This window comes from Dama dama, chromosome 20 (genome assembly GCF_033118175.1).
Source record: "Dama dama isolate Ldn47 chromosome 20, ASM3311817v1, whole genome shotgun sequence".
In the NCBI taxonomy this organism is placed as follows: domain Eukaryota; kingdom Metazoa; phylum Chordata; class Mammalia; order Artiodactyla; family Cervidae; genus Dama; species Dama dama.
Window position 1 is genome coordinate 49,509,702 of NC_083700.1, and position 24,638 is coordinate 49,534,339.

The following is a 24,638-nucleotide window of genomic DNA, read 5'->3' on the forward strand; positions in this document are numbered from 1 at the left end:
GGAGATGATATTTATTTTACAGTGTTGTTGGAGAATTAAATATGACCATGTACGGACAACATCAAAAAGCTGGAGGTGCAGAAAAACTAATTTCCCCTACTCTAGCCTCCTCTCCACATCTGCGCCCAAGAGGCTCCTCAACTTGCATGTCTACCTTCTGTCCCAAGACAAAAAGGCAGGAGGCAACCCCCAGGTTTGCTTATGTTGTATGCGGTTAGCTGTCAGAATGAGGCTGTAATCCTGTAAGTTCCCCTGGCAGATTACAACCCATGGAGTGAGAACCAAAAGTAGAGGCTGTTAAGGTAAAGCTGTAAATAAGAAAGGAACAAAGTGGGAAAACTCAGCAGCCCCTTCTCATTTTTGGCGTTCACTCACAAGCTGGGTGCCTTGTCTCTAGTTGAGGGCTCCATTAGCAGCAGAAAGAAGTGGTGGTCACAGATGGAGTTCAGGAGACTGCCTCTATTTACCAGGTGTCCTCCAGCCTGTTCAGGAATGGGTCACTAGGGTTTAGGTGGCTGGGGCCACACTCTGAATATACTATCTTTCCTCTGGCCATGGGGGCCTTGGATGACTGGAGATGGGCAGGAAGGAGTGGGGTGATGGTGAGGGGGTGATGAGAAGGACACAACCATGAGGCTGGGCAACATCTCAGTAGGCTGAAATTCTGAGCCCCCCACTAGGAGGGTCCCTTGGGCTTCCAAAACCTCTCTTAACCAGATGTCCTCCAGCCTGTTCAGGAACGGGACATTAGGGTTTAGGTGGCTGGGGCCACAGTCATGAATATACCAAGCTCATTATTTTCTGCCAGGTCCTGAGTTACTCTGGCCATCACCTAAGCTTTCTCACTACTGTTATCAATGTCTCCTCCATTAGGGCTGTTGCGATCTCAAACAAATCCTTTTTGCAAGCTGAAAACAAGGACCTCCTTTTCTAAGGAAATGTGATTCTATACCAGGACACACCACTTGGCAAATGGGTGCAGAGGCTGGATTTCAGGCCTCATTTACTGCTTCATCGGAGCAACCTTGTGAACAACATGCACAGCTGTACATGGCAACCCTGTTTTCCATGCTCTGATTTAATGACCTGGATTGGCCGTGCTGCTTCTGTTGCCTCTTCTGAACTCATTGCTCCTGACTATGCTGTAACCCTCCCCATAGCATGGATGGCTTTTGATAGGCCACAAAAGACAGACACTGTCAGCTTTTCCAGCCCCCTCTGTGGAAGGAGCTGTGACCCCTGACTAGGGCCAGGCCAGAGGACACTTGAAGGGCTCCATAGACTCCAATTCAACACTATTCTCTCTGACATTATTTGGCACTCAAGGCCCAGCAGTATTATATACCCCATCTCCTATACCAGTGTGAATCCCCTGCTTATCCAAGGAGCTTCTGCAGAAGCTGAAGTCAGCATCCGCTTCCACTGTGTTCAAGGGAGTACACTCTGGAGCTCTGAGGATTCTAGCATCGGTCCAACCTCTTCACTTTTCTTCCCAGAGGGCCAGCAGATTGGCTTGTAAATAGATCTCCTAAAGGCTTACTCTGACGTCTCAGGATTCCTGAAGGAGGCAGGTATGTGGGCAGGATGCTCCCAGCATACATAATTCCCTCACCAGTGACCTGGGCCTTAGGTGCTCTGAAAACATGGTGTTTTATGATTCCATCTTCCTCTACTTTAAACTCATGGTCCCTGCCAGAATATCTGGACCACCTGTTAGCCGTGAATGGTTCAAAGCCAAGTTTCTGGAAGCTTTACCAATAGCCAGGAGAGGCCACTCCCTTTGAGGATCCGGGATAAAGGTGGGCTGACTCCTGGGTGGTCCTCCTGCTTCACTCAGAGAGGCAGTGGGAGGGGAGGGTTGGCTTCAGACACATTCACAGGTGCAAGGAAGAGCCAGCTCTCAGTCACTATGGTAACAACTAGGGTTGGAGGGAGGTTGTAAACCTGTAAAACTATCCTCAAACTTTCTTTCCACAGTTAGCAGTTGAGTTTGCCAATGTAATCTGGTAAGTGTAGAGTGTTAGAGGAATACTTTCAAGGATCACTAACCTTGCCAAACAGAGCCAAAAAGTTTGATGATGCCTAGGCTGAGGGCAGAGGGTGAGCTGAAAGTTGGTTAGATAAAGGAAGGATAAAATTGTGAGCATTGGCATGGAGGCATGGAATAAACTGATGAGTTCAGGAGAGCCATCCTGGATAGTTTGGACTTCAACTTGTGGGTGGCAAGAAGCTCCTGAGGGGCTTTAAGTGATGGAGAGATGGGATGAGGCTTGTATTCTAGATATGTCACTCAGGTGACTAAGTGGAAGACCGACTGGGAGAGGGCAGGATGGGAAGGAGAGAGACCAGCTGGGAGATGATGTCCAGGTGAGAAAGAATGAGGACCGTGACTGGAGACATGATGGGGAGAAGGAGAGGAGGGCGTGAATTTGAGGACTAGTTAGGCATGAAATCCTCAGAACTCGGTGAGTGGTTGGCTGTGTATTGTGGGGGTGTGGTGATGGAGAGAAATGAATACCAGGATGTCTTCCAGGGTTCTAGCTTGGGCAACCAGTTGAATGGAAGTATCATCCTGACACATGAAAATACAAAAGGAGGAGGACCCAGCTTTTGGGTTAGTTAGGTTTGGGAAGTGCTAATTTTGAACTGTCCATGCCATAATCAACACTTTGCAGGCCATTTGAATGTAAAACTGAAGCACAAGAAGCAGGTTGCATTAAAACAATGAAAGTGCATGTAATGACCAGAAAGAGTGGGCTGAGCTTGGGACCTGGCTATGTCTACTTTCAAGGTGGCTGGAGAAAGGGGACCAGCAGGAAAGACTGACTGGAAACTGTGGAAGATGTAGGAAGAGAGTCAGGGGAAAATGGTGTCTCAGAGGTCAAGGGAATAGGAAGATTCATGAAAAAGGGAGTAGTCATGAATGTCTGCTTAGCAAAAAGTTCAATTACACAATGTCTGAATCATGTCCACTGGATCATGTACTTTGTAAATCATCGTCAGCCTCAGGGAGAAAAATTTCAGTGGAAGGCCTGGGGCAGAGACAACTGCAGAGCCTTTGGTGAAAGAAAGTAGAGAAACAAGATGGTAGAGGAAGTGAAGCACAGGTGCAGGTTGTTGGAGCTGAGAGGTCGTGTCCTTTGGGCCTCAGAGGTGCTATCACAGGACAGGAGTGGGCGGTGCTGAGGACTGTAGCCAGCTCTAGCATAAACAGGGGGAGGACAGTCAAGGTTTCCCAAACGTGCCTGATCAAAAGGACACACGAGATTTTGTTAAACATGGGGTCTCCTGGTCTCCACCTGGATCTTTCCAATCCAGACCTCTAGGGGGAGGAGCTGGGAATCTGTGTGTGGGTGATTCTTATGATGATCAGGCAAGTTTGAGAACACTGATATCAGGGTAGGAAAGAGGACTTTAGAGAAGATTGGATTGAGGAGAGGTTTGGAAGAGACCCTGGGAAGGGAGCAGGGAGAGATGGGCCAGGCAAGAGGAGAGCCCTGGAGAGAGGTGAAGGAGAGGATTCATGTCCAGAGGGCTCACGTTTGGGATGCTGAGCAAGGATCTACCTGGGGAGCTCTACCGTGAAAGAAGTATAACAGACTCAGTTTCTGGTGTCCTGGTAGAGAGACAGAACAGTGTGCTCTGAGTCATTTGTGGGTCTGGGTTTGGATCATCTCTCCTCTGAAGAGTTGTCTCAGCTGTAAATAGGGTGGTTGAAACTTGAATCAACTCGTTGGCCCTGCTCCCTTTGACTGGCTGTCCTGTCCATCTTTCTATGCCCTTATTGTCTGGCTCCCAGGTTCCAAGAGCAGATGGTAGTCCTTGTCATCTGGGTTTCAAAGCAAAAGTGCTCTATTAAGTTACCTCATCTCTGTTTCCAAACAGAATCAGTAAACAGTCCATTCTAAAAAGGAGTTAACACCATCCCCCAAACTTGATGGGCTTAGATAATTCTCTGAGAACTGGGGAGGGTCCCCTTTTCTCCCCCTCATGCAGAGCAAGTGGAGTCCGGGACCTGGCACCAGAGGGACACACAAGTGGAATCGACAGCCACTGGTGTGGTACCACCCTCTCCTCCCTTCTCTGTGTATCCCTCCCCTGCAACTCCCCAAGGAGCCAGGTGAGCTTAAAGTAGCCAGGAGTGGAAGGAGAGACCTGAGCTTTAGAACCCTGTCAAATCTATATTCCTCTAATACTTTCTGGACATGTGACTTTGGGCAACTTAACCTCAATTTCCTCATCTGTAAAGTAGGGATCGTAATACTAACTCAGGGCACTGCCATGAGGATCGAATGGGCAAACCATGCAGAGATGCCCGTTGTAGGAACTCAAGCAGTGGGCAGGGCTGGCCACCATCAGTCACTATAGATGACACTCTACACTGAGGCCAGAGCAAATGGGAGAGGGCAGTGTGGGAGAGGGGAGGGAGCTTGCAGGGGGACGAGTGGGGGGAGGGTCCCTGGAGTTCCTGTTAGTAGTTTCTGTCCCTACTAGTTGTCAAATCATTACTGTACAGTCTGTGTTGACAGAAGCATTTTACTTGTCCTTTATTTTCTCTCTATGACCAACGGTGATAACAGTATATTATTATTTCCTTATAAGGTACCTCCAGGTCGGGAACCACCTGATCTGCTGTCCCCAGTACTTACATTCTGTGTGACACTCTCTAGGGTGTTCGTTAGCAGTATACTCTGAACAAAGAAACAGAAACCGCAAGTCTAATCAGCTGGAGCACATCCCCAAGGAAGGCCAGCATGACTCAATGCAGAATATGCGAGGGTTATTCACTAATTTCCTTCCATGTGGTGCATTTGTCACTGCCTGGTCACACTGTGAGGAAGTGCGCCTGTCACACCCTCCGAGTTCATGAGCCCTGAGACAGACGGGGTCACATGGTGGGTACACGGGGGCTTGAACTTCCTGGAAATGCTGACAACTGAGATATCCCACTCCCATTCAGATGGGTCTTTCCAGTGGGAGGAGATTAGGCTGCACATGGTCTTAGCCTGCCTAAGCCTCAAACGGGGGATGCCCAGGATGACAGCTGACACCTTCCCCTGTGGGAGGTTGCTGAGCCAGGCCTTTGCACGTGTCACCTGGGAGGCTGGTTAGTGCACAGGTTCTGAGTCCGTAGGTCTGGGGTGGAGCCGAGATCGGCATTTCTGACAAGCCCCCAGGAACGGTGAGGCTGCCACTCCCTGACCACTCAGGGCAGGAAATGCTCAAGGACTCTGCGTACATCTGTGACCCGTCGACATGGTTTCCTGCCATGGAGGGATATTCAAGAGTGTGTGGAGGCCCAGACTGTGGACCCCAACGCACTGGAGACTCCTACCCACCCCCATCCTGTTTCTGAAAGTCTGTTCAAGAACCCAGTTCACAAATATCTACTGAGCCCCTCCTACCAAGTGCTGAGCAATATGTTCAGGTCTTACCCCCCCCCCCCAGCGAGCTTGCTTCTTTCAAGAGTCACACCGCTATTCCCCACCATTCTCAAGCCATTCAACCCAGACTCATGATGGGAGGTGATGTAGGCAGTGAAGTCAGAGAGTCCAGTCAAGTGCCCTCCACATCTTACCCATGTGAACTTGGCTAATTTCTCTGCCTCTATTCTCACCTGTGAAATGGGTTTACTAACTTTTGCCTCTCTGTGTTGCTAAAAGGATGGATTGAGATGTAGGTAAAGCACTTAGTCTAGTGCTAGGAAACATAGCTGTTATCATCAAAATTTTTAAAGATTTATTTATTTTTAATTGGAGGATAATTGCTTTACAATATTGTGCTGGTTTCTGCCATACATCAACATGAGTCAGCCATAGGTATACATACGTCCCCTCCCTCTTGAACCTCCCTCCCACCCTATCCCACCCCTTTAGGTTGTCACAGAGCACTGAGTTTGAGCTCCCCGTGTCATATAGCAAATTCCTGCCTGCTTATCATTGCAATTTAGGCTCTTTTCTCCCATAGAACATTTGGTGACCTACTCCTCAATGCCAACGCTTAACACTAATTCCAGCACATTTTGTTGTTGTTCAGTCGTTCAATCATGTCCAACTCTTTGCAACCCTATGGACTGCAGCAAACCAGGCTTCCCTGTCCTCACCATCTCCTGGAGTTTGCTCAAAGTCATGTCCATTGAGTCAGTGATGCCATCTAACCACCTCATCCTCTGTTGTCCCCTTTTCCTCCTGCCCTTAATCTTTCCCAGCATCAGGGTCTTTTCCAAGGAGTCAGTTCTTCACATCAGGTGGCCAAAGTATTGGAGTTTCAGCCTCAGCATCAGTCCCGCCAATGAATATTTAGGATTGATTTCCTTTAGGATTGACTGGTTTGATCTCCTTGCAGTCCAAGGGACTCTTAAGAGTCTCAAGACTCTTCTCCAGCACCACTGTTCAAAATCATCAATTCTTCAGCGTCCAACCTTCTTTATGGTCCAACTCTCACATCCATACATGGCTATTAGAAAAACCATAGCTTTAACCAGACAGACCTTTGTTGGCAAAGTAATGTCTCTGCTTTTTAATATACTGTCTAGGCTTGTCATTGCTTTTCTTTCAAGGAGCTTGACTGTGTTCTATTTGGTGACCTCAATACTGCCAACAGGACCATCAAAGGAATTCCAAATGTCCACCACCTAAGATGTGCCCCACATCAACCGAGTGGGATGGGGGGAGAGGATGTTGGGGAGGGACAGGTTCGTATGAGGAAGGAACCAGAGAAAAGAAAAGGATCAGATGTATGACCTCAGCCAGTTTTCCAATTTGCTGTCCCAGTTGCTCTGCCTCTGGGGTATGGAGTTACCTCACTACTGATAATGCAGTACCACTGGCTGCAAATAATTTATTTAAAAAATAAACTGATAGACATAAGCTTGACCTTATCATAACACCACTTTTACACATCCAAGGGATTTTTTAATTTTTTATTGTAATGTTTCATCATGGCGTTTTCCAAGCATACATAAAAGTAGAGACAAAAGCATAAAAAAACCCAGCTGTAATATTTATCCACATTTTAGTAACCAAAGGGTGTCTTGAGTGAAAGAGAAAGTTGTGGAATCACACCTCATGCCCTGGGCTCAAACACCCCAGGCATGCACATGGGAGTAAGTTATGCAATGTTAATGTCTGGCTGGAAAAAAGGTTGAGAACTCTGCCTCTTTCTGATCCATTTCCCCAGTTGCTCTCCCTTCTCTCTGGAGGCCTGTAATGACCCCAACCTCCCAGGGATTGGTTGAGCCTCAAAAATGGGTGGCGGGCTTGGAGTCTCACAAGAGAAGAGAACAGTTCCTCCTTGGCTCCTGCCTGACTTCTGGTGCTTTGGGAAAATAGGAAAGGATCAGGACGAGGCTAGAGGCAGATGCTGAAGCGGAAACTCCAACACTTTGGCCACCTGACTTGAAGAACTGACTCATTCGAAAAGACCCTGATGCTGGGAAAGATTGAAGGTGGGAGGAGATGGGGACGACAGAGGATGAGATGGTTGGATGGCATCACCGACTCAATGAACATGTGTTTGAGTACACTCAGGGAGTTGGTGGTGGACAGGAAGGCCTGGCGTGCTGCAGTCCAAGGGGTCGCAGAGAGTCAGACACCACTGAGCGACTGAACTGAGAGGCAGAGCTGAGAGCTCAGGGCTGGGCTGTGCTCTGGACCCTCCCCCAGCTTCCAGCAGCCACGTGCCTGCAGCCCCTTGCCTCCTCCACAATGGCCTGTGTCCCTTTTGTAGAATGACTGCTATTCAGATAAACAGCAGAGTGAAAGGGGCAGGATAAATCACTGCAGATGGTGACTGCAGCCATGAAATTAAAAGACGCTTACTCCTTGGAAGGAAAGTTACGACCAACCTCGATAGCATATTTAAAAGCAGAGACATTCCTTTGCCAACAAAGGTCCATCTAGTCAAGGCTATGGTTTTTCCAGTGGTCATGTATGGATGTGAGAGTTGGACTGTGAAGAAAGCTGAGCTCCAAAGAATTGATGCTTTTGAACTGTGGTGTTGGAGAAGAATCTTGAGAGTCCCTTGGACTGCAAAGAGATCCAACCAGTCCATCCTAAAGGAGATCAGTCTTGGGTGTTCATTGGAAGGACTGATGCTGAGGCTGAAACTCCAATACTTTGGCCACCTGATGCAAAGAGCTGACTCATTGGAAAAGACCCTAATGCTGGGAAAGATTGAGGGCAGGAGGAGAAGGGGACCACAGAGGATGAGATGGGTGGATGGCATCCATCTGACTCAATGGACATGGGTTTGTGTGGACTCCAGGAGTTGGTGATGGACAGGAAGGCCTGGCGTGCTGCAATTCATGGGGTCGCAAAGAGTCAGACATGACTGAGCGACTGAACTGAACTGAATCTGCCCCTGTGCTGTGTGGACCCCACCCACAGCGGTCTGTCACACTTGCCATCCCTGCAGCGTAGGGAGGTCATTTCCCACCGTCAGCAACAGCCGCACTTGAATGGGTAGGGCACTCCCCCAGTGGTACTGTTCCTCCCAGACTCATCACTTTTCTAGCACATTTCTTCTGAGAAGCCGTGATCACCACTGCCCAACCAGGGTATCCCCACTGCAACTCAGACGGTCGTTGGTGCTGTTGTTGTTCAGTCAGATCCTACTCTTTTTGACCCCATGGGCCGCGCATGCCAGGTTTCCCTGTCCTTCACTGTCTCCTGGAATTTGCTCAAACTCACGAACATAGAGTCAGTGATGCTATCTAACTCAGACAGTGGGATCTGTGAATAGAGGGTTAACGTGGAATTAGAAAGGCTAAATTTCAGTCCTGGCTCTATTATTTAATTGGCTTGTGACTTTGGACAAATTCCTGAACCTTAATACCCTTATTCTAAAAATGGAAAGATGACATTTTACCCCAGAATGATTTTGAAACTCACCTAAATACTGTTAATTTTGTTTTCTTAACTGGACTGAAAGAAAATGAAAAAGCGGAAGTGAAGTCGCTCAGTCGTATCCGACTCTTTGTGACCCCATGGACTGTAGCCTACCAGGCTCCTCCGTCCATGGGATTTTCAAGGCAGGAGTACTGGAGTGGGTTGCCATTTCCTTCTCCAGGGGATCTTCCTGACCCAGGGATCAAGCCCAGGTCTCCTGAGTTGTAGGCAGATGCTTTTACCATCTGAGCCACCAGGGACTGGCTGTAGGCCAAGCTGTGAAGTGTTAATTCAGCACTTTTCAAGTTTTGGGTCTGAGCCCAGCTCCCTGCGTGTTCCCAACTCCTCCCTACCTCTAAAGCGCCAGATGCTGCCAGGCAGTCAGTCAAGAAAACAGCCAATTAAATTAACATACAGTAAAGGGCTGGTCATTTAGGCTTAATAGAGGAAATAGTTTGTGTTTATCAAGTACTTGCTAAATGCCTGGCACTAAACATATTTTGTGTAGTTCTCATAATGGTCTCATGAGTTATGTGACGATCATCTCCATTTTACAAATGGAGAAAGTGACCCAGAAGTAAGACACTTGCTAAGAATCACACAGTTAATCAGCAAAAACTGGGATTCAGGTGTGTCTGACTCTAAAAGCAGTGCTATTTATCTGTTTATTTATGTCATCTTTTTGAGGCACTATAGTGATTAAGAGCACGAAGTCTGAGCCAACTGGCATGGGTTCAAAGCTCAATACCTTTATATATCTCTGTGTGACCCGGGCAAGGACCGAGTTCTTATCTGTAGGAAGGGTTAAGAAAGTGCCCTCTCACAGGATTATTGTAGAATTAAATCAGTGAATATGCATAAAGCTCTTAGAACAGTACTTGATACACAGTAGTGTATGCATTAGTTGTTCAGTCCTGTCCAACTCTTTGCAACCCCATGGACTGTAGCCTGCCAGGCTCCTAAATGAAATTACCAGTCCATGGCATTCTCCAGGCAAGAATACTAGAGTGGTAGCCATTCCCTTCTCCAGGGGATCTTCCTGACCCAAGGATTGAACCTGGGTCTCCTGTATTGCTGGTGGATTCTTTACTGTCTGAGCCACCAGTAGAAATTATTTTTAATTATGAAAGCAATCAGTGCCCATTGGAAAAAATGCAAACAGATTAGGATAACATAAAGGAAAAAGCAAAGTCTCCTCTCTCTTTTCTGTCCATTTAACCCCTCAGTATGATGGGAGGAAATTCTTCCAGACGTTTTATACATGTAGACACATTATCCCCACACAAATTCACTATTTTTACATTAATGAGGCAATTTGCTTATTTCACTTAATATTTCACAGGTATCATTCTGTGTCAGTACCTATAGTATTACCTCATTCTTATCAGCTGCATAGTATAGACGTGCTACAATTTAGGTATCCCTGTGCAGATAACCACTTTTTTTTTTAACTGCACATAACGCTGCTGTGAATATCATCCTGCCTACAGATGAGTGAGCATTTCTGCAGGACAGATTCCTAGAAGCAGAGTTCCTGGGCAGTGGGCATGGTTTTAGAGCCTGTGTTCTATTAAGTCATCCATTAAGGATTAACATTGTTTTACAAAAAGAGGATGGTAGAGGTCAGTGTCTAACACAAAGGAATGAGCAACTAATGACAGAGTTTTAAGTGATAAGATTGCTAGGAAGAAATTTTTTTTTTAATAAGATGGTAGGTGTGAGTGTCTCAGCCAAGTTTCACACACCGTGCTCCTAGGCTGAAGCCCACTCATCTGGAAGGCCAACTTTGCTCTCAAAGGTTGAATGAGGACATCCAAGTAGATCAGGTTTTCCCATCAGCCTGGCTTCTCCTGTGTAGGGGAGCTGGTAGGCTTCACACTCGCTTCATTTCCTCTGACTGTCCAGGTTCCTTCTGCACCAGAACGGTGCTGGCAGGGCTCCCCTCTACCTGCCAGTAGACTGCCCGTTGGGCAGCCTGCAGCCTCTAAGCTGAGCCCTTCCCGGTTGTAACTCAAGAGGGCAGCCAGGTGGCCATTGCACCAGGTCTCACATACGTTTGTTTCCTCTTTCTTCATTTCCACAGTAAAGCATTTCTTCTTCAAAACTCCTCTTGTTTATTTTCACCAGCGTCTGCTTTTTTCAACAGCATCTGTCCCCCAGTACTTTCCACTCTCCTTCCCTGTTTCTGTACAGCACAGGGAACCTCTATCACAGCCAGTCCTTCTCTCTGTATCTGTCCTGTATTCCCCTCAAGGCCAGAAGTTCCTGTTGATGTACTCACCTGCATATCAGGCTGGGTTGGTGATGATTTCCATATGGTAGGGCTCAATGAATTGGTTTTCTAAGTGACATTTTTAATAATAAAAATAATACATGCTTACTGAAGAAAAAATGGAAAGAGGGAGCTATGTGCATGTGTGTTCAGTCGATCAGTTGTGTCTGACTCTGTGACCCCATGGACTATAGCTCACCAGGCTCCTCTGTCCATGGGATTTCCCAGGCAAGAATACTGGAGTGGGTTGCATTCCCTTCTCCAGGGGATCTTTCTGACTCAGAAATCAAGCCTGCATCTTCTGCATTGCAGGCAAATTCTTTACCATCTGAACCACCAGCGAAGTCTGGAGCTGTGTAAATAAGAACATTAAAATCATCTGGAATTCCATAATTATCCACAGGCATTTTAGAGTATTTTTTCCAATTATTGCCTAAGTTGAGAAGCTAATTAATGCAAAACTTGTCATCAAATTAAGGAAGTAACTGGGGATGAGGGTCCAAGTTCCATGAACTGGTGGTTCAAATATGTGCCTTATATAGAAAATGAGCCTGTGTTATCAAGAACTCCATCTTTTTTTCACTCATTCATTCATTCATTCAGTAAGTATTTATTGAGGATCTATTGAAGTGTAGTCCTCCTACAGTGATTTCTCTAGCTGATATGACTGGGCATTTATGGCCATCATATAGGCCTCTTGAAAGCTGAGTTGACTTCTGTGCTTGGAAGACTGGGATTCCCATGACACCAGGCCCATGGCTAGCTCTTCATGGATCCTCTTCAGAGGATAAGAATTCCGAAAATATCACAGCATTTGCTCCTCTGGTCTATGTCAGAGCTGCCCCTTCTTTGGGACAGTAACCCCAAGGAATTCTCAGTTTCTCTGTCTGTGATTGTTCAAGTTCAGATCTTCTGTATGACCTTCATCAGTGATAGCTTAAGCATCTGTTGTTCCTTACTTGTTACCATGTAGAGCTGAGTAAAGCTAAAATTTTAGGAGTTATTCTTCCTTAAAGTGCATTTTGCCCAATGCCTGCTCCAGCTACTGTTAACTAATGATGTTACGGGGTGAGGCTCAACCAATTACTTTGTGGCAGGTGGTGATCAATGCTTGGGTAAGTGCTCCCTGACAAAGCCTTGTGCATTGCCTGAAGTCATCAACTCCATTTCACTGGTTGTGTTGTCTTTTCATATGTCTCTTTGGTTAAAGCAGCTGAGGGTTTTGCTGTCTAAACATTAAAGCGGAAGCTGGTTGTACACTTAAAGAAGTTTGAATCCTCAAATTGTTTATAGCACAGCCCATATCCATGGCATTACATTGTTTAGCTTTAGGGAGCTTTATGATGTAATACCAAAGATGAAGGGTCTAGTGGCCTGGAGCTCATTCATTCATTCAATAAATATCTCCTGCCTGCCAATTATGGGCTTCCCTAGTGGCTCAGCGGTAAAGAATCTGCCTACAACACAGGAGACCCAGGTTTGATCCCTGGGTCAGAAAGATCCCCTGGAGAAGGGAATGGCAACCCACTTCAGTATTCTTGCCTGGAGAATTCCATGGACAGAAGAGCCTGGTGGACTACAGTCCGTGGGGTTGCAAAGAGTCGGATATAACTAAGCGACTAACACACACACACACAAATTATGTGCTCCAAACTAGGACCAAAGTAAAAGCAAAACCAGGCATAGATCTTACAGACTATAGAGCAACAGATGTTAAACAAAAATAAATATGTAATTATGAACTGTGACAAATTCTTGGAAGGAAAGAAGACTGTAAGGCACACATAATCTAGGAATATGCCCTGCTCTGGGTTTCAGAGAAGGTTTCTCAGAGAATAGAACATATGAACTGGTTATTTGATTTCATGGTGCCTCAGTCTTCTCATCAGTAACATGGGGATAATACTACCTCCTTTGACTCACAGAGACATTGAGGGAAGAGTGATGATGTACGTGAAAGACTGAAAAATGCTCAGTGCCCCTATGAGTAAGCGTGTTGCTCTCCAGTCAGAGGCAGCTGTTCCCCGCTTCTCTATATCTGTCATCAAGCCAGGCATTAGTCAGGCACTCAGCCTGCAGACCTTTGATCATTGTCCTTCACTCTGCCAGGCAGCTGGGTCGGATAGACCTGGGGTTAGCCTAGGTTCTTCCACTTATATCTAGAGTGAATTTGGGTTAAGTCCCTTAACTTCTTCACTTTTCTCATTTGTGAAATAGGGGCAGTAATAGTACCAGCTTAAAACTTTATGAGTTTTAAGGACGATGATATTCACAGCTTAAAACTTGTAAAGCACTTAGCACAGTTCTTGGGTTGTAGTTACTCCTAAAACAATTGTAGCTACTGTTACTGTCATTGTTATCATTGCTGATTATTAACTCTTGCCAATTATTTATTGGTAATAACTTTGGCCCTTAACTTTCATTTCCACTGTCATCAGCCACGTCAAAACTCTTGTTGTGTGACAATTGGCTATTGCCATGGACTTCTAATTAGTGTCCCACCTTGGCTCTCTCTTCTCTAGTTCATTCCATGTGGCTTCTGGAATGAGCTTCCTGAAATAACATTGCTTTACATATATCAACTTTTTCTTTAATATCATCATTGAAAAAATATTCACAGTTCATACCACAATCTTAGAGCTAAGTTTCCTAATATGGAAGGACGTCCTATAAAAATAATAAAAAGACCTACAAATTTATAGAAAAATGAAAGTGCGAATTCCAAAAAGGAAAAACAAGTAGCTACTCAACATGAGCACTTATTATGAGAACTGAGAATTTAAATTGCACTAAAATTCACATTTTACTTATCAGATTGGCAAAAATTCAAAAATTAATACCTTTGGGAAAGGATATGGAGAAATAGACATTTTCTTATATTGCTGGGGTGTATAAACTCATGTAATCCCTGTGGACGGCAACTTGGTATTACTTATCAGCATTACAAAGGCACATACCTTTGACTCGCCAATTTTACCTCTGGAAACTTACCTTACAGATATACATATCAATACTGTATATAAAAGATTATTCATTGCAGTATTGTTTGTAATAGGAAAGGACTGGAAACAACCTAAATGTCCATCAATACAGCATTGATTGAATAAAATATAGTACAATACCTCTCTTCAAAGGAATACCGTGCACTAGTATGGGGAAATCTGCAAGATATATTAAGTGAAAAAAATAAAATAAAGTATAGAACTATGGATATAGTATGTTACTTTTTATGTAGGAGTGAGGAATAATACACACACTTAGAGAAACTTGGTCAGGCACATATTTTAAAAGCAGTTGTTACCTACAGTGGGAGGGGGACTGGCAGATGGGAGAAAGAGTTAGAGAGGGGAACTTATCACTGCATACCATTTCATGTATATATAATGGGGTGTGTGAGATTACATATATATACACATATATATGTGTGTGTGTATATATATAAAATTTGTGTAACAAGAATCATATTACCTAATCAAAAGATTATATTAAAAATACTCCCATTACTCATCCATTAATGTACTGAACACCCACTATGTGCTAGGCAATGGAGATACAAATGTGAAAATAGTTGTAATGTGGTGGAAAGACCACTGAACTTGAAGCTAAAATATCTGCTTCAAATCCTGACTTTGTTTCTCACTAGCTATGGCTCAGCGCAAGTAGACACACATCAAATGTTTGTTGAATGAATTTGTGGTTGAAATTATTTAATCTTTCTGAGTCTGTTTCCTCCCATATGGTGGTGGTGGTGGTGGTGGTTTGGTCGCTAAGTCGTGTTCGACTCTTGCAACCCCATGGACTGTAGCCTGCCAGGCTCCTCTGTCCATGGGAGTCTCCAGGCAAGAACACTGTAGTGGGTTGCCATTTCCTTCTCCATTCCTTCCATATAAATGTTATCTAATGATTTAATGTTATCTAATGATAGAGATGCCTCCTGTGTCACAGAGGTATTGTGATAGGTGTGTCATTAGATCTGGTAATAGTTGAAGAGAACTATCATATGCTAGGCACTTTCGCATCTATCTATTTCCTTGACTCCTAACATTTATTTGCTCATTCACTCATGAAGAAATAGAGGGTCAGAGAGGAACAGTGACTTGCCTAAGGCCTCTTGGGTGTGAGTTGTCTTCTAGTCTTTGTTACTACCTTGTCATGATGCTTCATTAGTAGAATTTTTACCCATTGTAGGTGCTCAGGGAATTTTGAAAATCAAGAAAAACCAAAGTTTTACCACTGTTCTCAGTGGCACTTCAGAGTAGCAGAAAGTCAGTAAATGCATTTCTAATAATTCAGTTTAGAAGTATAGCAGCTGGTCTGTTTGACATTCACTGCACTAAACACTTTGGGAAAATCTAACAAAAATGAAAAGTTTATGCTTCTAATGAGGTAGGAAAGATAAAGACCAACCCACAAAAGCACCCATAAGGTAAAAGATAGAAACTGATTCTTGAGGATGCTACACTTAGAATTTTGCAGATTCGCCAATGGCTTGTCCCCAAAGGAATGAAAATGATATAAAATATACCAACATGGCACATTTAAAAAACATATTTATTAGAAGAAAACATATGGACAGAGCAGTGTAAAAACCAATTTTTATAAAATGAGAGATAGTTAATTTTTATTAAATAGAACATGTCTATGCAGTCAGCACTTGGATCAAGAGAGGGAATATTAGCAGCACCCAGAGCAACTCTGGGTTCCCCTTCTATCACTACACACCGCTCAAGATAACCACTGTCTTCATTCTTAACATCATAGATATGTTCTGTTTTTGAAGTTTACATACACCCATTTGTGCCTAGTTTCTTTCACTTAACATCACATACCATGAGAGTCACACATCTTGTTGAGTGTAGACACAGTTCATTCATCCTTATAGTAGTCCATAATTTTTCTCTCTTCTATTAATGGACATTTGAGTTGTTTCTTTTGGGCTCTTATAAAGAGAAATGCTATAAACATTTTTAAACATGTCTTTTGGTGAATATTGTATATATTTCTTTTGGGTATATAACTAAGGAAGAAATTGCTAGGTCAAACACTCTATGTTAACATAGAAGATAATGCCAAACAGGTCTCTAAAATGTTATACAAAGTTCTCTAATTTTAGGTATCCTGGTGGGTGTGAAGGGAGATCACAATGCAACCTCAACTTGAATTTCTGAGATAAGCTGAGAACCTTTTAGTATGTTTTTTGACTTTTTGAGAAATAACTGTTTATCCCTGCTTGCAAAATGCCTGTTGAAATATTCTGCTTATTTTCAGTTGGGTTTTTCTGCCTTTTTCTTGCTGATCTGTGAATGTCCTTTATATATCCTATGTAAATCCTTTTTTGGATATGTATGTTGCAATAATATTTTCTCTGTGGCTTGATTTTTCACTGATGGTGTCTTAAACAGGAGTTGTTAATATTTAAATTAATTATTTATTTTTGGTTGCTCTGGGTCTTTGTTGCTACACGGGATTTCTCTTATTGCTGCGAGCAGGGGCTACTTTCCAGCTGCAGTGCTGGCTTTTCACTGACTGGCTTCTCTTGTTGCGGAGCAAGGGCTCTAGGGCTTATGGGCTTTAGTAGTTGGGGTCCCCAGGCTCTAGAACACAGGCTCAAAGTTGTGGCACAAGGGCTCGGTCCCTCCCTGGCATGTGGGATCCTCTGAAGTTCAGGATCCAACCAGAGTCTCCTGCATTAGCAGGTGTATTCTTTACCACTGAGCCACCGGGGAAGCCCAGGAGTTCTTAATTTTAATGTTTTCTAATGATCAGGGTTTTGTTTTGGTTTTTTTCCCCTTATGGTTAGTACTGTGAGTGTTTAAGAAGTCTTTGCCTACCTTAAGGTCACGAAAAAAATTGTTTTGATATTTACTTTAGATGCTTTTATTGTTTTATCTTTCACAGTTAGATTTAAAACCCGTCTGGAATTGATTTTTTTTTTTTGGTAGAGAATAAGGCAGGAGAAGGAAATGGCAACCCACTTCAGTATTCTTGCCTGGAGAATCCCATGGGCAGAGGAGCCTAGCAGGATCTAGTCCATGGGATCGCAAGAGTCGGAGACGACTTAGCGACTAAACCACCACCACCACCACCAGGGTAGAGGTCAAAATTCTTCTTTTTTTCTCTATGTGGCTTTTCAGTTGATCAAGCATCATTTACTGAAAAGACCACCTTTTTTTCCCCAGTGCATCACATCAGCATCTTCTATGTGAATCAAGTTACCTTATAATGTAGATCTGTTTATGGACTCTATTCTATTGTCTATCCTTGCTCCCAATTACTATTTCTACAGCTTTATAACAGGTCTTGATAACTGGTAGTCTTCCACTAGGCTCCAATTTTTTACCCTCCCAAGCCATCTAGTACTAGAGTGCAGCTTCCACCTCCCACTTGGGAGGATAAATTACACCCATGTCCAGATGGGTGTAATTGATTTGCTTGTTCCCAGGGCTTTGGTCATTTGTGGTTACCTGGGTCTTTATCCCATCAAAACCCCTTTAAACAGAAAGCCAGCCAGGTGTCGGCAGACTAGCAAATCAGATCTGTCGGGTAGTTAAATTACGCGGGGAGGGGAGAGGTGGATTGGGGAGGTTGTCTCCCCTGGGGGTACAGTGACGAGGTGGTCGATCTACACACACCTGAGGACTGGCTTCTCAGGAGGTACGAGGAGAGCCAAACTAAAATCCGGGTAGAGGAGGGCTACGCTAGGTCAGCGCATGTAAATGTCGCGGGGGGTTCCGCAAGGCTGCGCGAATAGGCTCGCCGGGGTGGGGCCGAGAAGCTGCAAATCACCAGTTGAGGGCCCGAGTGCGCGTCGCCGGCTCAGAGGCGCGCCGGCTGCTGCCTGGGCCCGGGCGGGGGCCGGGGAGGGAACCGGAGCCCCAGCCGCCCCGCGCACAGAGAGACGCGCGCCGGCTTCCCGGTGGCCGCGCTCCGCCGATCATGAGCCGCTCCTGCTCCGGGAACAGCTGCGGCGCGGGGCCGACCGTGCGGCTCCTCTGAGCCCCAGCGGGAGAACCCGGGCGCCGCGCTGGAGGTGAGTCTCCGCCGCGTGTCCCGCGGAGGTGCGGCTTCTCCTGGGGCCCTTCGGCCTCCCCCTTCCCTTGGAGGACTGACTGGGAAGTTTGTTGGCGAAAGTTAGGCTATGGGGAAAGTAGAGCCAGCGACCCCCTACCGCTCCCCGAGCCGAGTTGGCGATTGGGGGCCGGAGTGGCTGAACTGGGGATGGGGTTGCGCCCGTAGCGGGGGCCTCTGAACCGGCTAGGATTCCCCACACGGGGCCTGCGGCGGGAGGCGACACGCAGCGAGCATCTCTGCTCTTTGCATCTTCCCGGGTGCTGGCTTCTCCGACCCCCTGAGCGTCCAGCCGCGCCTCCCGGTCCCCTCCCTCTCGGCCCCAGAAGCCGGTGAGGGTCGCGGGATGCGAGGGCCAGGGAGGTGGGGGTAGGGGCTGCTCCGCTGGAAGCCCGGGGCTTGGAGGAGGCGAGTTTCTCCACTAATCTCTTGGAAAGTCTGCAAAGCAAGCGAAGGAGCCCGCCCCGTAACTGTTGACAACAGCTCCCTCCCTCTCTCCCTTTGTTGAAAAAGAATGAATAGTTGGTTGTGCGGCTCCCTTTTCGTCGGAGAAGGAAGGGAAGGGGAGGTGAAGGCAGGGAAAGGAGGAACGGTGGGCGCACCGCGAAGTGGGTTCCGGTCTCAGCCCGTCTTTCCTTACCCGCTAAGGCTGCCTCCACCTTAAAAGTTTGATCAGGTGTGGACAGTCGTGGGAAGTTCAGTGGGCTCCGAAGCAGCTGTCGAGGCGGTGTGTTTCGTGGAGGAAGCCAGAGGGTCGTGGCTGGGCTTGGGTGGGGGTGATGGAAAACTCTGGTTTTGGTTTTAACTCGCTTGAAGCAGGGTGAGGAGGTGAAAGATTGTTCTCTTAACCTCGTGTATGTTTCACCTGAAGCCATTAGCTGAGATAGAAAGTAGAGCCGTACGTTCATCCATGCATTTTAAACCTTGACTCTTATCTCCCACGGCTACACAAATCTTTCCAAGGAAGACACATTGGCGGAGGGAAGGTCAGTTTGAGAACGGACAATCTCCCTGCTTGTTGCCAAGGAGTTAATCGAGATCCGGGAGGAAGGGGGAGACCTCGGTTCAGAAAGTCACAAGTGGCAAGGGGCTGCTCAGTTAATACAGGGGAAGCCACAGGCCGAGCAGTTGTACGTGAGTGTACAAGGGGACATATGGAATGTAGCTGTAAACAACTTGCACACTAATGGCTCTCTCACGCCCTGACTCCAACTTTCCCTGAGAAGCCTGACATTTCCAGAATGACTAACAGGAGATCTCAATCTCCTATTCATATAGAAAGGACTGCTTGTCGAATGGATGCTAATCTTAAGACTTTTATCATGTAGATCCTGTGCTGTGTTGCTTGAAATTCAATCCATGGAAGAATTATTCATACTTCAATCATTTGGCTAGACTTCATAATGTACTTCAAAATAAAGGGATACTCTTAATTCCTATACCCAAGCAGAACTTTATTCTGAGTGGATAAGCCAGCTTTATATGTGAGGTTTGCCATCTCCTCTTCCTATCTGCCTCTGCAGAGAAGATATACAACTACAGATCTGGATTGTAACTTCTCTGTCGTGGTCATAACAGGGCAGCAGAGGGGGTTACATTTCCAGAGTTTAAAATATGACGGAAAGCTCTTAAAGCCCACATCCCATGACTGTCTGTGAATTTAACTTGAAAATATCTCATTTCAGAAGTAAGATTGAAAAATCCAAACAGACTGCTTATCTCTGCCTCAACTTGCTTGAGATCATCAGTTTCTTTGAGACTGTAAAGGAAAGGAGTCACGCCTGTTGTTCACAAGCATTTCAGAGCATAACTGCTGACCAGGGTCAAGAAGGCAGCACATAGGTTGGGAGAATGTCAGGCTCACTCTCATCTCTACTGAGATTTCAGCTCTTTGAACGTACACGTGGGTCTCATGTTTTGCTATCAAGATGTAGAGTCTTTGACCTTTGTGTATATTTCAAGATCGGGCTTTAGACGAAGTCAGGACGCTGTGTCTGATTACCTGCACAGGTGAAGTCAGATGGCCAAAGTCTCACCTGGGCTTTTATTTTAAAGACTGCATGTGGGCTCACTTCATGTGCCTGTGTATCTATGCTCTTGTCATACTTGATTGGGTGTCGTTACCTCTTTGTTCTTGGTTTAAACATCTCCCTCCTCATCCTTCCTGGCTGCAGTCTTCCCCAGAAGCAGTGACTTCATTTGTGACCTCTCGTTGTGATGGGGATGCATTGACAAGCAAGACAGACATGGTCTCTGCCCTGCTTAGAGGAGACCTGCTATTTTTGGAATGCTTGCTGTATGTCAAGGGCTTTCCATACACAATTGCATTTACTTTTCACAACAACTCCATGAAGTAGATGTTGTTAACCCATTTTTACAAATGAGAAACTGACTGTCAGAGAGGTTGTCACTTGTCCCAGGCCACACAGTAAGTCAGTGGCAGAGTAGGGATTTGAACCTGTGAGTGGCTTACTTCAAAGCCTATGTTCTGAGTCACACCGTGTCTGATTTTCAAAAATTAAATAGTACATAATGGCTAGGAACATCGAGACAGAAACATCTCCAAGTGGAGAAAACTTGGGAGCCAGAAACTGGAGACTTGAATTTAGTCTCCATCATGCTCTTCCAACCCTTGTGTTCCCATCTCAAGACCTTCACAGTTGCCGAATCCCCTGCCTGGAACTGAAGGGGGTTCAATCTTCTCTTGACTGGTTCCTTCTCTCTTTTCAGGTCTCATGTCACAGTTCCCTCTTCAAAAAGCTCTTCTCAGACCACCCTTTCATGTTCTTTAGGGCACTTATGACTGGGATATTCCCTAATTTGTTTTTTTATCTGTGTTGATTGAACTTCTCCCTTGCAGTGTAGGTTCCATGAGAGGAGGAGCTTATCTATTCTGTTATAGCCTCAGTTCTAGTACACTGTAAACCCTCAGAGAATATATATTGAGTGAATGAACATTTATTTTCCTTATCTGGAAAAGGGAAGGAGCTTGATCCTCTGCGATCCCGTATACATATCACATGCTGAGATTCTGCCTAGTGGTCAGCTGTGGTAGGTGGCTTCTCTGGCAGAATGGAAAGTACGTACCTTGAACCTAGATTCCATCACTTCCACCTCTGGATTTCCCCCAGGTTCCTGGAGTCTGGAAAAAATAAAAATAAGTAGGAAACAGAGCGACCTACAGACTGCAAATGAGTTTCTTCCACCTGTAGTTCGCCCTTCCATTCCCCACCCCACTTTAGTTTGTTGTTGTTTGTTTTTATAAAGTTGGGTCTCTGGCCAGGGCCCACCTCCCTCACCATTGGATTGATTCAAGCTTGACATTGGACGCAGGCTGGAACCAGTCTTTCCCAGTGACTAGTCACAGGATGAGGCTATATTTTAATGGGGAAGAGTCCCAAGTTAGAGGCAACAGGTTGTTGAGGAGAGCCTGGCCTGTGTATTTCCAATTTATCTGCAGCTGAGAAATTTAACTGTAACATGGGAAACTTCAACTAGGATGATCTTCATCCTCCCATTATTAAACTCTGTTTCACGGCCTTTGGGTCAGTACCCCTTCCTCTGGGAAGCCTTTCCTGGCTGCTAGATTCATCTAGACCCCAGTTCCCATTCTGCATGCCCCCATAGCCTGGGGACTCACTAATACATAAGGTCATTACTTACTGTCTGCTTCCTCCATAGGATAGGAACCTCATGAGGACACCTATTTGACACCATCCCCAACACCCACCCAGTGCCCACCACATAAGGGGCCCTCATTAGATGTGTGTTGGATAGAAGAATTAGTGAATGCTCCTGTTGGCTGACTGTTCCTCTTTGTCATTCTTTTCTGTTACCCAGAAAGTAATCTGAGTGTCAGTTGCTCTGTACCAAAGAAACTCACTTACCTGGTGGTTCTCAAACCTGGCTCCACATTGAATGATACTTGCAAGGGTTTTGATAAGACTGATGCCAGGGTCCTTTTCACCGAGATTGTGACTTCATTGGTTTGGTTCACGGCTTGGGTGTCAGAATTTTTGAAGCTTCTCCGAGGACTCTTAATGTGCATCCAGGTTGAGAGCCTCTGCTTTTTTAGAACTCATCCCTGGCGTTGGTCCTTATAGGCTTGAAGCAGTCCAGGTGAGAGAGGCCAGGGATATAATTCATGGAATATTGCATGGTTCCTGACAGTTTAAGAGGTACTTTGACATCTGTTATCACATCTGATAATAACAAGCTGAGGGATCTACTCTCTGGTTTAAATACTCCCTTCATGTTGATGACTCTTGAAAATCTACTTTCTGTACTGGCCTCTAACTGAACATACGAGTATTTAGACTGCGAGACAGAACTGTCCTACTGGTACCTCACACTCAGCAGCCCCAGTGGTGAGCTTGTTACCCTCCGTCCTGAGGGCGTCACACCTTGTGCTACTGAGTGTGTTACAGCAAAGCACCGTCCTCCCATGGCTGTGGCCTCCTTCCTCCCATACAAGAGGCCGTGAGCTCTTAGCCCCTCGCTCTGCCCTCCCTTTCCCTTCCCGTGGCCACTGTCCCAGGTCGGAGTCCTTCATCACTCCTTGCTGGCTTGTTGCTGGTGCCTGACTGACCTCCCCATGGCCCTTCTCTCCCCTCCAGAATCGCCAGAGCTGCCTACCCTGGCACAGACTGGACTCCATCCATCTCTTCCTGAGTTTCCCTAGCACTGACAGTCAAGTTCAAACACCTCAGCACACCCTTTAAGACTTTGTGATCTGGCCCTAAGCTGTGCTTCTTCCAGGAACTGCTTCTCAGCTTCACTCCAGCCGCACTGCACAACTTAGGTTCCTGAGCTTGTGCGGGTACTTCCCGCCTTTATGCATCTGCTGTTACCACATCATCTTAGAAGGCTTTTCCCTACAGTTTCCAGCCTTTCAAAATCCTTCATCTCCAGTGATACCTTCTCTGAGATCCTCCTTAAGCCCTTTTATCAAAATTAATTGTTCTTCCCTCCAGCATCTTAAGGGTCCCATCAATGAGTTATATTACAGTTGACCTTGAACAACACAGGTTTGAACTGCATTGGTCATTTTGTTGTTGTTTAGTCGTTCAGTCGTGTCTGACTCTTTGCAACCCTTTGGACTATAGCCCACCAGTCTCCTACTGTCCTTGGGATTTCCCAGGCAAGAATACTGGAGTGGGTTGCCATTTCCTTCTCCAGGGTATCTTCCTGACCCAGGGATCGAACCCAAGTCTCCTGCATTGCAGGTGGATTCTTTAGCCACTGAGCCACCCAGAGTGGGTGTGGGGGTGGCACGTAGAATTGCATAGGTGCACTTACACACAGATATTTTTCAGTAGTAAATACTACAGTCCATGGTCAGTTGAATCTGTAGATGTGGGGGAACTGTGGATACAGAGGGCTGTCTATAAATTACATGCAGATTAACCCTGAGTTGTTCAAATGTCAACTGTATTCTCTTCGAGTTCATAGTCAGGGATTGAGATTTACACATCTTTGTTTCTCTGAGTATCTTATCTGGAGTGGGCACTTAAATCTTTGTTGAGTTGAAAGTAGGAAAAGCAGATGTTAACATCCCTCGAGAATACACCGAGGTGTGGATAACTTGCTGAAGGGCATTCTAAAGCACTTTGGCTCAGACTTGAAATAGATAGATCTTGGATAAGCAGAGAGGAAACAGGCTGCTGGAGACACTGCAGCCAGTGTAACTCTTGTCTGTCATCCTAGCCTGGAGATAGACGCGATCAACACTATGGGCCTTTGCATACGCAGAGATTCTGTGGGATGCGGGGTGGGGCTTTGGGTCTCCCCACCAGGTTCTTGGGACTGATCCAAGCCTGTCTGTGGAGAAGAAAGGTGCTGACAACTCGGACAGGTGAGAGTTCATAACTGTGAGTGTGTACGGGTGGGATGAGGGAATCCTAGTCGGCTTACGTCACCCGTGTTCAGGAGAGGGCTGAGGAGTTTGGTTTCTTTTTTAATAATGATGATTAACATGAAACAAGTGCTGACAGCGTGCCAGGTACTGGCCAGACCCGGGAGGGGCCCACACGGGGACTGACAGTCCATTGTCTGCAACCTCTGGGAGGGAGCCGGGCCTTCTGTGTGGTCCCACTTGCGCATGGAGCAGAAGGGCTTCAGAACTACCAGGTTCTGAGGCAGAAAACTGAGGACAGGGTTCAGATTATATGCCTTAAATGAAGGGTCTCCTTCCACCCAGCACTTCGGTGTCTGTCTCTGTCACGTGTGGGAACAGTGGACTGAGTGTGTGTGTGTGTGTGTGTTGTCAATTGTTTCCTCTGCGTACTCTGCTGACTGCTCTGGTTCCACCTCTTATTCTACCAGAGTCTCTTCCTCTTGATTGTCCCCAAGCCAAGTCCCAGGTCCCCAGGTCCTTTGTGGCACTGTCTGCAGTGGTGCTGGAGAGGATG

The 24,638-nt window shown here is 45.9% G+C and overlaps 1 protein-coding gene across 4 annotated transcripts in view; it reads left to right on the plus strand.

Annotated features, from left to right (window-relative positions):
• BCAR3 (BCAR3 adaptor protein, NSP family member) overlaps positions 1–24,638 on the plus strand; it is a 220,015-nt gene that overhangs the window by 77,804 nt on the left and 117,573 nt on the right. For 2 of the 4 annotated variants that reach the window (XM_061121342.1, XM_061121344.1), the window contains exon 1: positions 17,992–18,190. The exons of 1 other annotated variant lie outside the window; for it this stretch is intronic. The gene's annotated coding sequence lies outside the window, so the exon portion shown is untranslated. Of the gene's footprint in view, positions 1–17,989; positions 18,191–24,638 lie in introns of those variants that run through there. One more of the 4 variants, XM_061121345.1, reaches the window with a different exon arrangement.